This window comes from Chrysochloris asiatica, unplaced genomic scaffold (assembly GCF_000296735.1).
Source record: "Chrysochloris asiatica unplaced genomic scaffold, ChrAsi1.0 scaffold00382, whole genome shotgun sequence".
Taxonomy (NCBI): Eukaryota; Metazoa; Chordata; class Mammalia; order Afrosoricida; family Chrysochloridae; genus Chrysochloris; species Chrysochloris asiatica.
This window is the reverse complement of record NW_006408900.1, coordinates 1,315,653-1,323,994: the sequence shown is the minus strand read 5'-3', so window position 1 is coordinate 1,323,994 and position 8,342 is coordinate 1,315,653.

The following is an 8,342-nucleotide window of genomic DNA, read 5'->3' as shown; positions in this document are numbered from 1 at the left end:
TTTTTTTTTATTTTATTTCTTTACATTGAGATGCAAACCATACTGAAGGCTGTGTTCTTTGATCTACACCAGTATTTTAAGACCTCTTAGCTTTCAGTAAGCAAAGTTGTATCATCTGCATATTGTGGGTTGTTAATGAGTCTTCCTCCAATCCTGATGCCACGTTTTCCTTTATATTACCCAGCTTCTCAGATTATTTGCTCATTATACAGGTTGAATATGTATGGTGAAAGAATATAACCATGTCACACATCATTTCTAATTTTAATCTTTTTGATGTTCCTGTGTTCTGTTAGAACAACTGTTCCTTGGTCTATGTACTGGTTCCTCATGAGCATAATTGACTGTTCTGGAACACTCATTCTTCACAATGTTGTTCATAGCTTGTTATGATCCACACAATCAAAAAACTTTGCATAGTCAATAAAACTTAGGTAAACATTTTTCTTGTACTCCCTGCTTTCAGCCAAGATCCATCTGACGGCAGCAATAACAGCACTCGTTCCTCATCTGAATTCAGTTTGAACCTCTGGAAGTTCTCTGTCAATGTATGGTTGCAGCTGTTTCTATATTGCCTTTAGTAAAAGTGTACTCACATGGTATATCAAGATATTGCCTGATGATTTCCACATCCTGTTTGGTCACCTCTCTTTGGAATGAATACAAATAAGGATTTCATCTAATCAGTTGGACAGATAGTTGTCTTCCAAATTTCCAGGCTTATATGAATGAGTGCCTCCAATGTTGCCTCACTTTATTGAAATATGTCAATTTGTATTCATATTCCATCAATTCCTGGTGTCTTCTTCTTTGTCAATGCTTTCAATACATCTTGGACTTCATTCAACATCATTGGATCATAATCATATGCTACCTCTTGAAATGGTTGAACATCGACCATTTCCTTTTGGGACAGTGTCTTTGTATATTCCTTCTATCATCTTTTGATGCCTTCTGCATCATTTAATAATTTGTCCAGGGAATCCTTCAATAACATAAGTTGGGGCTTGAATATTTTCTTCAGTTATTTCAGCTTGATTGTGTTCTTCCCTTTTGGTTTCTAACTCCAGATCTTTGCACATTTTATTATAATATTTTACTTTGTCTTCTCTAGATGACTTTGAAATTTTCTGTTCAGCTCTTGTATCTCCTCATTTCATTCATTTGCTTTAGCATCTCTATGTTGTTAGAGCAAATTTCAGAATCTCTTCTAACATCAATTTTTATATTTTCCTTCTTTCTTTTCTTCTTAATGACTTTTTGCTTTGGTGTTCTCAATGTCATCCCACAATTCTTCTGCTCTTAAGTTTTTAGTCTCTAGTATATCGAATCTGATCCTCAGATGATCTGTAAATTCTGGACTTGTTTTCATTTTCTTCAGATTCAGTCTGAATTTGCATATGAGCAATTGATGGTATGTTCCACAATCTGTCCCTGACCTTGTTTTGACTGATGATATGGAGCTTCCATCATCTCTTTCCACAGATGTAGTGGATTTAATTTGTCTGTATTCCATCTGGTGAAGTCCATTTATATAATCATCTTTTATTCTGTTAAAATAAATGTATTTGAATTAACAAATCATTGGTTTTGCAGTTTCTATTATGTGATCTCCAGCATCATTTCTATCACCAAGCTTGTATTTTCCAACAAATGATCCTTACTTTTTGTTTCCAAACTTTGCATTCTAATTACCAGTAACTACTGTGGTGCTGCAGACTAATGTGTTGTACTGCAGTGTTTGTTTGCACCACAAGGTCGACCATTCAATCTCATCAGTAACTCCTTGGAAACCCTATGCAGAGTTACTATGGATCAGAACTGACTCGACAGCACTTCGCAACAACAACAATCAATCCATCTTGATTGCATGTTTATCAGTTTCTGACTGAAGAAGATAGTAGAATTGTTCAATTTGATGATCACTGACTTTAGTGGATGGTGTGTAGATTTGAACAATAATTGTATTAACTGGTCTTCCTTGTAGGTATGTGGATATTATCCTGTCACAGTTAGTTTTGTACTTAAGACAGATATTGATGGGTTCCTTTTGATAATGAAGGTGATGCCATTCTTCAAATTTTAATTTTAAGCACAGTATGACATGTAATTGTCAGATTCAAAATGGTCAGTATCAGTCAATTTCACATAACTAATGCCAAGTATTTCCATGTTTATGCATTCCATTTCATTTTTGATAGTTTTCAGTTTTCCTAGACTCATACTTTGTACATTCCACATTCCAATATTTATAGCTGTTTCTTTTAATTTGGACTTTTGTACCATCAGTAAATGAAAGGTGTGAGGGTTTTATCCCATTTGAATCATCACAGTCCACTGTACTTTGAGTAGGCAATTCTTCCTCTGTTATATTTTATTGCCTTCCAACCTGATGGGCTCATCTTCTGGCACTATATCTGACAATATTCTTGTGCTCTTCACCATGTTTCAATATTCAATTTATTGTGTATACAGCTTTCCACTGCTATTTATTCAGTTTTCAGTGACAAAATACTCAGAAATAATCTGTCTCTCCTTCTTCTTAATCTATCTTTGTATAAAAGCTCAGCTGATACCATAGTTCAGGTTTGGGGGAGTGCAATACGCAAGAAGCAGGAAGGGAAGGGAAGAACAAGGTAGATAGTAAAATATTTTGTCAGATTTACATGGGCTAAAGGGGACAGCGGTAAACAGTGATATGTGTTCAACCTTGGAGCAACAACACTCTGTGATAAAGGAACTGAGGCATATTCTGAATGGGAAAGGAGAGGGGAAGTAATGTTCAGATGCTTGAATGTCTTATGAACATTGATATCATTGCCTACTATTGTTAAAAAGACACTTGAGTGGGATAGGAATGAATATCCTGAACCATGATTATAGAACACTTGTAAGTCGGTCATCAGTGTATCACTGATTGGAATACATAAATGAGGTGCTAGATCCTTATGTGGAATCCTGATCCCCATTCAGAACCTTCTGAAGTGGAACATTCCCACTTGAAATGATAAACAGTCCAGATTTGAGCAGCTTGAGGAACAGAAGATACTGCTTGAGAGAAAAACCAGCAGGAAAAAAATAAAAAATAAAAACAGCAGTCTGATTGGCTACCACAAGAACAAGCAAGTATACTCAGAAATCATCCTGAAAAGTGATCAAGTCCCTTCATGACAAACTCCCTTCCAAGACTGAAATTCAATGGTAATAGACAAGAAGGCATGTAAGCTTGCTGGAGACCTCATTTGTCTATTGGTGAGTGGAAGTTTTGGAACAGTAGCAATGGAGATTTGGGCTGAGTTTGGCCATGGTCCATAGACTTCCATTAACCTGGAGATGAGAGAGCAGAACAAGGACAAGTTGCTGTGAAATATGGTGAGAACTGAGGACTCCTGGGCCTGTGGACAAGGACCTAGCCATGGAGGGCTACAGGGGAGAATGAAGCATCCAGCTGATATGAAGTGAGGGGAGATGCAAAAGAATATCCATACTTGCAGATAGTACCCATTCAACCTACCTTCAATGGCTGGGTGATCAGAAGGCAACTAGAGGAAGATTAAAAAAATAAATAAATAAATTGACAAGTGTAAATTGCTAAAATTTGATGAATTTGACCTATACTTATAATAAATTAAAATACCAACTGATAGGGAAGGAATCTTCACATTAAGGATCATTCCCATCCTCTCTGCACACAGGGTTGAAAGGAATGGGCAACTTAGATACTGACTACCTACAAGGGGGGGGGGGCGGTTAAAGGCACAAAGTTACTGGCTTACATGTTTTCAAGAGTGAGAGTTTACTTTCAGAGTGTACAGGGAAAGGTAGAATCTCCAGTGAATAGTTTTACTTCTGTCTAGACAACTCTGGTGAGAGCAGATGAGGATAAGACTCATGATTCAATAGTGAGTAGTTGTTATCAAAACTAACTGAAATTATCACAACTGTAAAGGTAGATGATTTGCAACAAAAAGAGAGGAATAGTTAATCTTACCTTCCAGAAACAGAGGGCTCTAGGACCATCAAGGTAGAAAAGTATGAGCGGAATATGTGATCCAATACAGAGAAGCAGTGACACCATAGTTGGAGGCAGAGAGGAAATAGAAAGATACAGCAGTTGAGGAAACTAGAGTCATGGAAAGAGAAAGGCTATGAGATGGCAGCTAGGAGACAGGCTTGCGGAATGTGAGATCTGTTGTTTAAATGATTATATAGTCCTGAGTATTTTTGTGTACATCTTCCCACCCTCAACTCCCCTCTCCAAAAAAAAAAGTAGAGGGAGTAGAAGCAAATACTGTTGAATTAAGATGCGTTGAGGGGATTGTAATCATTGGAATGAAATGTAATACAACAGGATGAGTATAAATCTGGTGTTCTCTCATGTAAACTATCACTCAATTCACAATAATTTTTTTTTTAAACTATTTTTAATTTATAGTGTTCCACTGCTACCCATAAGGTTTTCAGTAGCCAAACAATCTAAAGAATCTGCCACTATGTTTTCCTAATTTGACTTAGTCAGAAAATTCAGCTGAAACTTGTCCTCCATGGCTGCCTTTACTGGTATTTAAAATATGAGTGGCATAGTTTCCAACATCACAATAACACATAAGCCACTGCATTATGATAAACATACAAAAGGTTGGTGGAACTGCCTCATACACATGTGAAAATAAGACAATGAATAAGGAAGACCAGAGATGTGAATCGTGCTTTTGCCTTATATTTGTAGAGAACAATATTGAAAGTATCACACACTGCCAGAAAAAATAAAATTGTCTTGTGACACCACATACAGAATCTTCCTTAGAACTAAAGATGGCAAGATTTCATCTATTATATTTTGTATATGTCATTAGGAGGAACCATACTCCAGGAAAAAATATCATGCTTTACAAAACTGAGAGTCAGCAAAAAAGGAGACCCTCAAACAGATGGACTGACATTGTGACAACCAAAATGGGCTCAAACATTACAATATTCAGGATGGTTCAGGCTTGACAGGTTGTATTTTTCACTTTTGTGCTTAGCTTCATTCTTTCACGCACAAGGTTGCTATCAATTGGAACTGACTCAAGAGCATCTAATGACAGCAATGATAATATTATTAAGTTTGAAATTTTATCTATGTGATATCAGTAATAATGGATAAATAATATATTTTACATAGTACAGAATAAATAGAAGTTTAACAGCAACTCAGGTGTAGAAAAGATGTGAGATAATCAAATCAGCATAATTCACACAGTCATAGAGAGTTTCAGAATTAAAGAGAGCCTGGCATGACTGATTTTCAAACAAATAACATAATTCACTGGATTAAGTCCATGATACTAATATTTGAATTTATTTTATTCATATCTGCCTTGTACATTAAGTTGATAAGTTGTGGTTTTTGTCTGCTATCCTGTTTGCCATTCTGTTATTGATTTTTTTCTAATCTTCAGTTTTCCCCTATATTACCATTTATGTCTTTTGGATTATTTTTAGCATACTATTTAAAACAAATTGTCATTTATTTTGCCATATAATTTTGTGTGTTCTCTTTATAGTAAATCCCCTACTGATTAAAGTTAAAATTAACTTATTTAAATCTTCTTAAGATTGATAACAACTGAATGTCAATGCTGTTGTTGTTAAGTGTCAAGTCAATAAGTTTTCTAAGGATTTAAATCTTGGAGGCAGCAGAAAGTTTTATATGTCTTCCAAAATGTGAATAGTATATATATATTTCATTTTACTATAAATTATATATTATATTTTTATGCATTGGATTCACATTTTTAATCATTGCTTTATGAAGCTATCTGTCAAATAAGAGAGGCAAAAAGGGAGTTACAAAAAATACAGTTATATTTCCTCTTTTGTTTACTTATATAATAACCTTTACCAGACGTATTACCTTTCAGTTGTCTGAATCAAGAAGACCTCATGTATGTAAAAATACACCCATATTCCACTGGTTTATTTCAATGGATAATTTTTAGGAAATGGATTGTCAGGTGATTGTTCTGAGGAACCTCTCATTGGACTCAAACTTCTAACTTTACAGTTAGCAGTCAAATACATTAATATTTAAAAAATACTTAGTCTTTGTAGTTAATTTTTCCAGTGTCATTTTTTTCCTGATGTGAATCTGTTTTGCTGTACTGATATTCTGGCTTTAAGTTCAGAACAAAGGATTTCCTTTTATTATTCTTGCAAGAAAAATTTTATAGCAGTTGACTGCCTCAATTTTGCCTATCTGGAAATGTCTTATATTTTTATATTTTCAAGGATAATTTTACTAATTATAGAATTATTTTAGTCCTATGTGGTGCTGTGGGTTAATGTGTTGGACTACAAAGCTGTTTGAACAGCAAAGTTGGCTGTTCAAGCTCACCAGCCACTCCTCAGAAACTTTACATAGAGTCACTATGAATCAGAACTGACTCAATGACACTTAATAACAACAACATAGAATTATTAGAGTTCTGGTGTGTCATTGTAGGATAAGCACTGGGTATCTAACTGGAAGGTTGGTAGTTCAAACCCACCAGTAACTTCTCAGAAACCCTATACAATGTCAATATACAGAGTCAGAATCTGTTTAGCTGCACATAACAACAGTAACATAGTTACTTGTTGATTTTTTCACCCCCAAGCACTGAAGTGTCATCTCATATTAAATATTTTGAGGATAACTTGAATATGATGGGTCATTTCTTACCTGGCAGTTTAGTTATATTGTGTCTGTTAGTGTTGTCAAGTGCCATGGAGTCACTTTCGAGGAAGTTTCCAAGGAGCAGCTGATGGGATTGAACCAAAAACCTTGTGGTTTGCAGTTTAGTGCTGATTCTACAGTGCCACACCAGGAGTACTAGGATGTGTCCAGGTATATATATCATTGCATTTCTTCTATTTTGTGTTCTTCAGTTTTGGGATGTGTAGATTAATAAGTTTTAGAAATTTTCATCTTTTATTTTTTAAAATATTTTTAAGCCCCTTTCTCTTATATAGAACACTTATTACACATTTACTCTCATTTCTTTATTTTCTTTATCTTTTTTTTTTTTTTTTTTACTTAGCCATAAATAATTATCATTGGTCTTAGAGGGCCATATCAATTGAACTCTCTTCACAATGTTAATTCTTTCTTTTACCTGCTCAAAACTGCTGTTTTACCTGTCTAATCCTTCCATTTTGTTAATAAATTATTCAACTTTAGAATTTCTTCTTGGCTCATTCTTAAAATTTCTAAAATTTGGTGTAAAAATATTTATATAATGTCTTTATTTTTTTAATTCAGGATTACTTTTAATTTTTAGATACAATTAAAATAGCTGATTTTCATATTTGTATTACATGTACAATATATAGGTATTCATAGAGGCAGTTTCTACTGACAGGTTGTTTTGATGCTTTTTTTTTTTTTTTTACATTTATGGAACAAGATTTCTAATGTTTATGTGTCTTATAATGATCTGATGAAAATGAAATTTAACTGTTCTTCTTGAATAAATCTTTTAAATCTTTTATTAATTTCCAGTGTTTTAGAAAATGTTAATTCTGACCAATTTTTAGGGCTGTTTTTGTCTTTGTGAAAGAAAATAATTTTGGAGGGCTACACTGTAACATATTCATTGATACCACTTCCAAAATTATTATTAAATTAAAATTCCTTAGAGCAGGTTTATAATGAAATTTCCACCACTATTTTTGTCTTATACTTGGATCCTTTACATATGCACATTACTTGGAATGCATTTTTGGAAATTTGGATCTGTAACCCGTGGTCTAGGTTTATAGCATTGAATTTCTAGGTCAAATATAGAATTATTGATAGCTAATTTACAATTAACAGAACTCATCTGTCAGTTTGTTGTACATGGTGGCTTGTGTGTTGCTCTGATGCTGGAAGATACCTGAAGGATAGCTGATTTTGCAGTATTGTTCTTTTATCCATATTTTTCTACTCTGCATCGTAATAATGAGACTATTATTCAAATTTCCACACCAAAATCTAAAGCCAATGATAATGAAATTGAAGAATTCTACCAGCTTCTTCAGAATGAAATTGATCAAACATGCAATCAAGATGTATGGAAAGTTACTGGCAATTGGAATGCAAAGTATAGAAAAAACAAAGAAGGATTGTGTTGTTGTTGTCAGGTGCCATCGACGTCCGATCCTGGGCCAACGCCACCACCGCTACCACACTTGACGCCATCCATGATGCCACCTGGCTGATCCATCTCGTTGGGGGGTCTTCCTCTTTTTCTCTGACCCTCCATCTTACCAGCATGACATCATTCTTCAGTGACTGTTCTCTCCGGACAATGTGTCCAAAGTATGAGAGACGAAGC